Source organism: Geospiza fortis, unplaced genomic scaffold (genome assembly GCF_000277835.1).
Source record: "Geospiza fortis unplaced genomic scaffold, GeoFor_1.0 scaffold40, whole genome shotgun sequence".
Lineage (NCBI taxonomy): Eukaryota > Metazoa > Chordata > Aves > Passeriformes > Thraupidae > Geospiza > Geospiza fortis.
In genome coordinates, this window is record NW_005054297.1 from 4,358,178 (window position 1) to 4,366,542 (window position 8,365).

Here is an 8,365-nt window from a genome sequence, read left to right on the forward strand (position 1 = left end):
GATGATCTTTAAAGGTCCCTTCCAATCCAAACTGTTCTGTGAGTCTATGATATTATGACTCTATGAGGTCCTCCGCCTTGTTGCTCAAGAAGCCGCTAATATCCTTTTTTGTCAATAGCTAACAGCTATATCAGGATTTTTCTTATTGACAGCCTGAATGCATCTAGTGCCTTAGGAAGGTTTTACTAAATATAATCAGTCCTTTGTCACATTCCTTAAGTCTGATATTAGCGCTCAGATGCAATGCTGGAGCTGTGCTGCAGTTGGCTCCACAATTCAGCTGGACTATTGAACAGCAATAGATTGCTGATTATTTAGTAACCCGATCAATATGGCAGCTTTCAGTTGGCAGCCTTCTTCTGCTGTGTGTTTATATATTTGAATCAGCGCATAACTTTGAATTTGCCAAAGTCACTTTGCAGATGGTCTTCTCTGTATTGGAAATCACTGTTCTCAGCCACTGCAGGTACTGCCATTTTCATTTTCTCTGGTAACAGTGAGATTAGGACTCTTTTTTTCCCACTTCTCTTGAGTGAATTCTTATAAGGCTGAGCATTTTTATTTGTGTATTTGTACCCACTTTACAGAAAAATTATGCTGTTTCTAGACCATTGCATTCAAAATCCTTTCTCTTTTTTCTTTTAAGGTTATTTGAACCTATATGCTTGTTCTGTCAACATCTATCACTGTTTTGACACTGGGCATTTCAACAGTCCATGTTTTTTGGAGAAAGTCCTCTAGGATTCAGAACTTATTCCACCACTGTCTCCCAAGGTCTCGGCCTGCCACGGGAGAACCTGTTTTTCTTCCAGAGACAAGAGTAACTCAGCCACAGAACAAGAGTTCCCAGCTCTGGTATTTAAATGTTTATCTTCCTTGAGATTTCTCAGATTCAGGTAAAGAACCTATTCTGTCACTCCATACAGGAAATATATTACCTACCAAAACTTGCCACTGATTCATGTTTAATGTCCTTTTCCATTGTGACAGTGTGATTTTACAACATGCTGACATCTGGATAGAGACTCAATTCCCGCTTCCAGTATTTTCATTCTTGTGTAAAGACATTGTAGAAAGCAGCAATTTTATGGGAGGACGTTTCTGGTGCTACTGTCATGCTGCCTCTTTGGTTTTGTTTTTCTCCCATGTTTGCCTGCACACCAGACAGTTTGTTGCTGTGAGACTCTGTGGCCTGACTGTTGCCAGCATGTCTCACACACTGCCTGCTGAGTCAAATCATGGAGGCTTCCAAGTTTCCTACCTCACCGTGACAAGTCGTGTCCACAGAGATGCTACAAACACAGCCAGAACTTCAGGCTGGGCTTCCCTGAGACACTCCTAAAATTCCTCACACCAGCTGCTTAGAGTATTTCTTCCCAGGATCATGACATTTACCACAGGCAGATGCTGACGAGTAGATTTTTCCGTAATGCTACTCCAAATATAATTATCTTACTTGAGAGATGAGTAATACAGAGCTATTTGGTCAAAAAGACCCAGCAGCTCAAACCACAAGTACTGGAGTGGAGAGAGTTGAAATCTCTTTTACAACTCAAGCTTCTAAAAACTGAGATGAAAAGAGAATTCTTTTACTCAGACTCCCAAAGAGGTCAGAGAATGTGGATATTTGTGTCTATCAGTTTGTATCTCTCTGCTAATAACTCGTGACCTCATTAGTTAATTTCAGTCAAATTTGACTGAAGGGTACCTTTACCCTTCATTTTTGAAAATAATTAAATCTGCATTTTAAAATAATTAATTAATATAATTAGGTGATAATTAATGAAATCATAAATCTATATATTTTATGAAATTGTGCAACCAGAAAGGGGAAAAAAGCATCCCAGCATTTCCCACATGGGAAAGAAGAATTCCCATGGGAACATGAATATCTTTTGCATGCTTTAGACTAACAAATCTGCAAATGAGAACTACAGTTTATTAATTATAAGCATTTTAAAATATATATATAATTAAGGCAAGATAAAAACTGGTGAGAAAACATGTTTCTTGAGTTCCAGGACTCACAATAGTATTGGTAAATATTATGCTCTTCCTTTCAGCACTCTTTCCAGGTTTGTCTGTGTGAGGGACTTGGGGACTGCTTGGACACATTAGCATATTAGTAACAGTATTCAGCTACAAATGATGTAGAAAGGACAAGTGCAACCATTAGAGTACGAAAAATCCTAATTGCAGGTACAGCTGGAGGACTTCTGTGTTATGTCCTCAGTCTTCTGTCCGTCTTAGAGCATCTGAAAAAGGATTCATTTTGTCTGGTTGCCTAACAGAGAGCAGATGCACTGATATGGGATATCTTTTTCAGTGCTGTTAGGCTCCTATTCCCAGTGACCATGACTAACTGACACAAAATCAAACAGGCTTTGTTTATGCCAAAGACTTTTTGTCTATTCAGGACATTAAACCATGCTTAATGTCAGTGTAACTTCACTAATCTTTTAACATGATGCCATACACTAGAAAAGGCTGCTTTCCTAATAGTATTTACAATGGCTAATAATTCTCAGTAATTCATCTCACATAAAACTGGGCTGTGAATGGAACATACTGAATACAGAAAAACCCCAAAAAACACCCATGCACCTCGAAGAATATTTGGTGATGAGATTCACGCTGCCTGTTTTGAAGAAGGAGAATCAGTCAAAACAGCTACAAACGTAGACCTCCTATTTCTAGTCTGCAGAGCTGCTGAATCTGCTTTGATTTTCCATTCCTTGCCTCAGAATAACATACTGGAATTTAACCTTCATTATATGATTATGCCTGTACTTCTCATGGTAATTAAGTGACCTTCCAGAACAGTGAACAAAACTTTCAGGCTGAGAGATTAATTCTGAGAGGTGTGAACTTTTCTGTTCATCCCAATCGATGTTAACTCTGAAGCCTTACAGATAGCTTACATTTCAGTCTCATTAACTATTTCACTGCTGATCCCTTTGCATGAAAGGCTCACTAATAAAATTGAGCCACAAAAGTAGCTTCTCCCAAATGACTGAGAACTCCAGAACCACCACATCCTCTTATCTGCAGCATATGTAACACAGTAGTTTGGCACCAGAACGGGAATCTGCAGCATACTGAAGAACAAGACCGAAAAGGTGGTCTTCACCAAAATGTGAGGAAACCACAATAAATAAAATTTCATATTAAAATAAATAAATAAAACAGGAGTCTCTGTCCTGAAATTATTATTCATGCTCATATTTAATTAAAGAAATACCTTTCTTAAGTGTTAAAGAAGCTGTTGCAGAATTTCTAAGCTCGCTCTACGAGTATGCAAGAGAAGCCAGAAACACTGCAGCACAGCATGGGTCCAGCTGGAAAAAGCATACATTGAGCCCTGATCTTAGCTAAGCAGATTAGTACCAAGATAGAGCCAAATCACTTCTACATGTTATTCTGATTAGAAGCTACTCAGAAAAGTAAGAAGGTGACTTTGTTCCCCACATGAATTGGGTTGAGCATGTTTAACTCTTGGAACTACTCAGCACTTCATAGCAGCAGTTCTTCAGTTACTTTTTGTGCCTCACTTACTAGGGCTTGTCTCTGCTTTTAAGTTATGCCAGTGTGAAGTTGAAGGGGAATGTGAAGCATCTGAAACAGCTCTTCTGTAACCCCTCTTGCTCAGGGGCACTCTAGCACTGCAGATTAGACACCCACCAAAGCTCTCCTTTGGCGGTGCTGCCGTGCCCCCCGCTCACCCCTGCCATGCCCCAGTGCTGAGAGCCACAGGGCAGAGGTTTGGGACACTGGCTGAAGTGTTTGGAGGTGCCCAGCCCAACATCACCTCAGCCAGGAAACTGGTGGGGCTAACCACCCAAACATTCCTTCCAGCTTGAGAAGAGTGCAGGGTGCTCATGGCTGTGATAAGGTCAGGTGGAGGAGTTCTCAGGTGGAAAGAAGTGGACGGAACGGACGTGCTGAAATCTAGACACGGGCTTATGAAGTTTCTGTTGGTGCTGCTGGAGTTAGTCAGCGTTATATAGCCCCTGGATCATCAGGGACTTTATGGTCTGTCTTAGTCTATTTGTGTGCTAACAATAACTTCAGCTGCTAGTTTCATGAGCTCTGCTCTTTGCAGGAAACAGTAAACTGTGCCTGAAAATCAGTATGTAAAATACATTGTAAGGGAAGGGAATAAAACAGGGCCACACACAAAAAAAATGAAGTGACAAAAGGCTGTAGGAGATTAATAAAATTTAACTGGCTTACAAATAGAAAGAAATAGAATTGTTAAAATAAAACTTAACTGAAATGAGTTTTTTAAAAATTTTCATATCTCAGATCTGCAAGGTTGTTTTTGCTGACAAGTCTGTAGCTTGTTATTTTAATACTTTCGGGTTTCCATCTCTTTATATCAATCTAGTGAAAGCTTATTAAACCCTTATTTGAATTTTTGTATCTCTTTCTGCCTAAACCTTTACAGTGACTCACATAAAAAAGCAATATTTTAAAAATCCATATATAAAAGCTAGAATAGTAGCCCAAGTTTTAGGAATATATTTTGATTTTATCAGGCCCTGCTAAGAAAATGATTGGGAAATAAAGTGCTATTTCTCCTTGAATATTTAGACGAAATGAATATATTTTGTGGCTTGTGTGGAGAAAAGAGGACTCTACTGACGCTCCAGCCTGAGAAGTCTGCTTTGCACTTGGGTTCTTTTGGAGATAAGTTGTCCTAATTAACTGTTCCTGCATAACTCAGCTGCTTGTCAAATGTTGTTCTTTTCCAGTCTTCTTCATCAAATCTCAATGGAACAGATACTTCATAATCCTATATGTCCATATTTGTTGTTTTGTACTCACAATGAGTAAATGTATTCAAAGGTTTTGTGAAATATTAGTCTATTCATTCTGTAACATCTGAATGAGGCACACCAGTTCAGCACAGGTAACTTGTTTTCATGTGCAGATTTTATAGTGGGAAAGTGTTTGAGGAAATTTACCTTTTTTGCAGTTGTAAGGTTGGCTTAGGTAAAGGTGTCTCATTTTTTTTGTCCATTTTTTTTTCAGCTCTCTCATTATTTAATACTTCGCCTGCTGATCGTGATTGTGCTAAAATATTTGGATGTTATTGAGATTAAGATTCCATGGAACTATTTCTCCATTAAAGAATGATTTCTTTGTTTCTTAACTTTCTTTACTAAAATCTTACCAATGTCAACAGCGACACACTCAGACTTTGTCATTGGTCTAGCAGCACTGAAATGACGTTGCAGTATGGAAAAATTCACTTTCTTTGGCATATTCTAGCAATTCATGAAAAGTCATGTAAATTTCATTACCTCAGAGCCAATTAGTTGGGATGATAAAATGGGAGAAATGCCAGTTATTTGAGGTGGTCACTGCAGTGATATCCAGTGAATTTCCTGACTTCCAAGAGGCTAAAAAGTGTTCAGTGCTAGTAAGATTCATACTTTGGTCAAAAGGCCTATCTCTGCATTTCTTCACAGTTCTTCAAGAATTCTGCAGATTTATATTAAATTTTTCTTTGGCATTTGGGCTGCCATTCAAACAGGTTTACCAATTATTGTTTGTGGTGTTTGAACATTATTTGAAACAGCCTTTTCTTGTTCCATATTAGCTTCACAGCATTTCAGCTCTGGAGATTCTGAAACATGACATGGCTGCCTTTATATGTGACATTATCTGGTGTCTTCTACAAATTAGTTACAGTGTGCTTCAAAGGAAAATGGACCGTCCTTCCAAAAGGACATACATGAGCATCTGTTTTTGTGAATTTCTTACAAGTTGTCTAATATTTCATCATAGGTTCTTTTTAGCCTCTGCTCTTAAACTGGCATAGAGGTAACTTAGTTGATGCTGGCTGTCATTTCTAAATTGCTCTGAGGTCAAGATTCTCATGTTCTCTGTCCTGTCAGGCTGTTCTGGATAGAAAATTTACTAAGTACATATTGATCATTTTCTTGTGCTATTCATCTAAAATATAACACTGAAGCTTCAACAGAAAGCACCAGATATGTCAAAAAGCTGTTAACAGAATTGTGTAGAATGCTGTGCAGTGGGCATTTTCCATACTGGGTTTTCTAGCTTTGAAAAACAGATTAAAATTTTCCCCATTTAAGGGCAATTGGAAGCAATTCCTTTTCCTATCAAACACATTTGCATGGGTCTGCTATTTGGTGTGACTGTCACAAATTTAGATGATGACAATTTTTACCAGAATGCTTTGATTTTCAAAATATCCTGTGTGCATTTAAATTGCCAGATAATATTGCTTCTTCAGGTTTCTTTAAGAAAGATTATTTAAAAAAAGGAAGTGGACATGAAGTTTTTAAATTACATTGCTACATTTTCCAGAAGTACTCAATATTGAACATGATTTTAAAAAATTACAGTTGGCTGAAATATGGGTTTTATTGGTAAACTGTCCTTTTGGATAAACATATTTTTCTGTAGTAGCGTCACTTGTATTTGACGCTACTACACTTTAGTGTTATATGTCTAAATATGTATTAATAATAATCATCAGCAGCAGCATCATCATTTTTAGTGTATTTGACACTACTGTGTTTTAGTGTTATATGCCTAAATATGTAGTAGTAGGAAGAAGAAGAAGAAGAAGAAGAAGAAGAAGAAGAAGAAGAAGAAGAAGAAGAAGTTTTTAGTGTATTTGATGCTACTGTATTTTAGTGTTATATGCCTAAATATAATAATAATAATAGTAATCATAATAATAATTTTTTAAAATTGTATTAATAAAATACCTGTATTAATGAAGGAATTTAAATACTTTTAAAATCCCAGTTATTTCTGTGTCGCACCCTTATACAGAATTACACAGAATTACAGAAGTGTTGAGATGGGGAACCATCTCTAGAGATCTAGTCCAACTCCCTGCTCACACTAAGGTCGAGTAGTGCAGGCTTATCAGGGCTGTGCCCAGTTGAGTTTCTAATATCTCCAGGAAAGTAGACTCCATAGCCTCTCTGTGAAAGTTCACTTGATGTTTGACTATCCTTGTAAGAATATTATTAGAATTACAATTATTTTTCTTATTAGAATATCTTATATAGAAATATTTCTCTGGACCCATCAGGGCCCATGAATGTGTGTATGTACAGTTTACTTGAATGTTCCCCAAATTGAGCCCGCTACAGTAAGGGTAAGTGTTCCTTGCTCCAGACTAGTTCTCCCTGGTGTAATGGACCTGTGATTGCTGAAGATCAGTTTTCCAGTTGGGACTGAGGGAAGGAGTGCCTCATCCCCCCACCATCCCCTGGTACCCTGCCCTACTCAGCCATGAGCCTACATGTTCCACTGTGTTCCTTTTGCAGCTGGCTGATCTGTGGAAACCTTTCTTGTTACTCTTTGTACCCCTTGCCAGATTCAGCTTTGAGTGTGCTTTTGTTTTTCTAGCGCCATCCCTGTACACAGAGCCTCTCCAGTCAACTCCCTCAGGGCAGCTGCAGTACATGGGCTGCATATCTGTCCTTCTTTGTGAGACTTAAGCAGTCTTTTCAAGTCTGGTTTTCTTGATACACTCACCCCTTGAGAATCCCATGATATGTCGCTTCCAATTATAGAGGAGGAATACCATGATTTCTTTTCAAAGGATGAAACAGTATGTCTAACATATTTGAGGGAACTGGCCACCAGAGAAGTTAAGACATTCTGTGGGGCACAATGAGCCTTCCAATAGGGTTCAGGGAATTTCACATTTTCTGCTAGAAGTGATGAGTGCATGGAGAAGTTTGTTTTCTTGGAAAATATAATCACCTCATTCGTCAATAAAAAATGAGGGGTTTTGAAAAATTGCATTTATTGTGAATGCAATGCCCTGAAATTAAGAACACTAACTTCCAGCTTCAAGGGACTGGCAGCAAAATGTGTTCCTTTCACAATGTAAAGTATAGCCCTTGGACAAGCTGCATTTCAACAGAATGTAAAACGAGCCTCATACAGCAACTTGCTTCTGAGGTCACTTGTTCTTTTCATATGAAGATGCCACCCTGTAAGCTTGGGAAATCCTGTGTCACAGAATAGCTGTGGGCTGGCCAGAGACTATAAATTATGTTTTGGAATTTGGGGTGTTATCCAATATGAATGAGGCCATTCCTTTTATATAAACAACTTTCTATTTTTTCCTGTCCATTATGCTGGAGCTAAATATAACACACTAATGGGCTCTGTAGGCTTGCAGTGGATTTCCTCTTGTGACTCAATACTTTTTCTATTAATTTATTTTTTATGTGTTTCCACTCCTATTCCTAGCAACACAGCATGTATCCTCACTCTAAGAAAGAGAGAAAGATAAAGAAAAAAAAAAAGAAAAAAGAAAAAAAGAAAAAGAAAAAGCAGGAAAAAAGAGGAAAAAACAAAG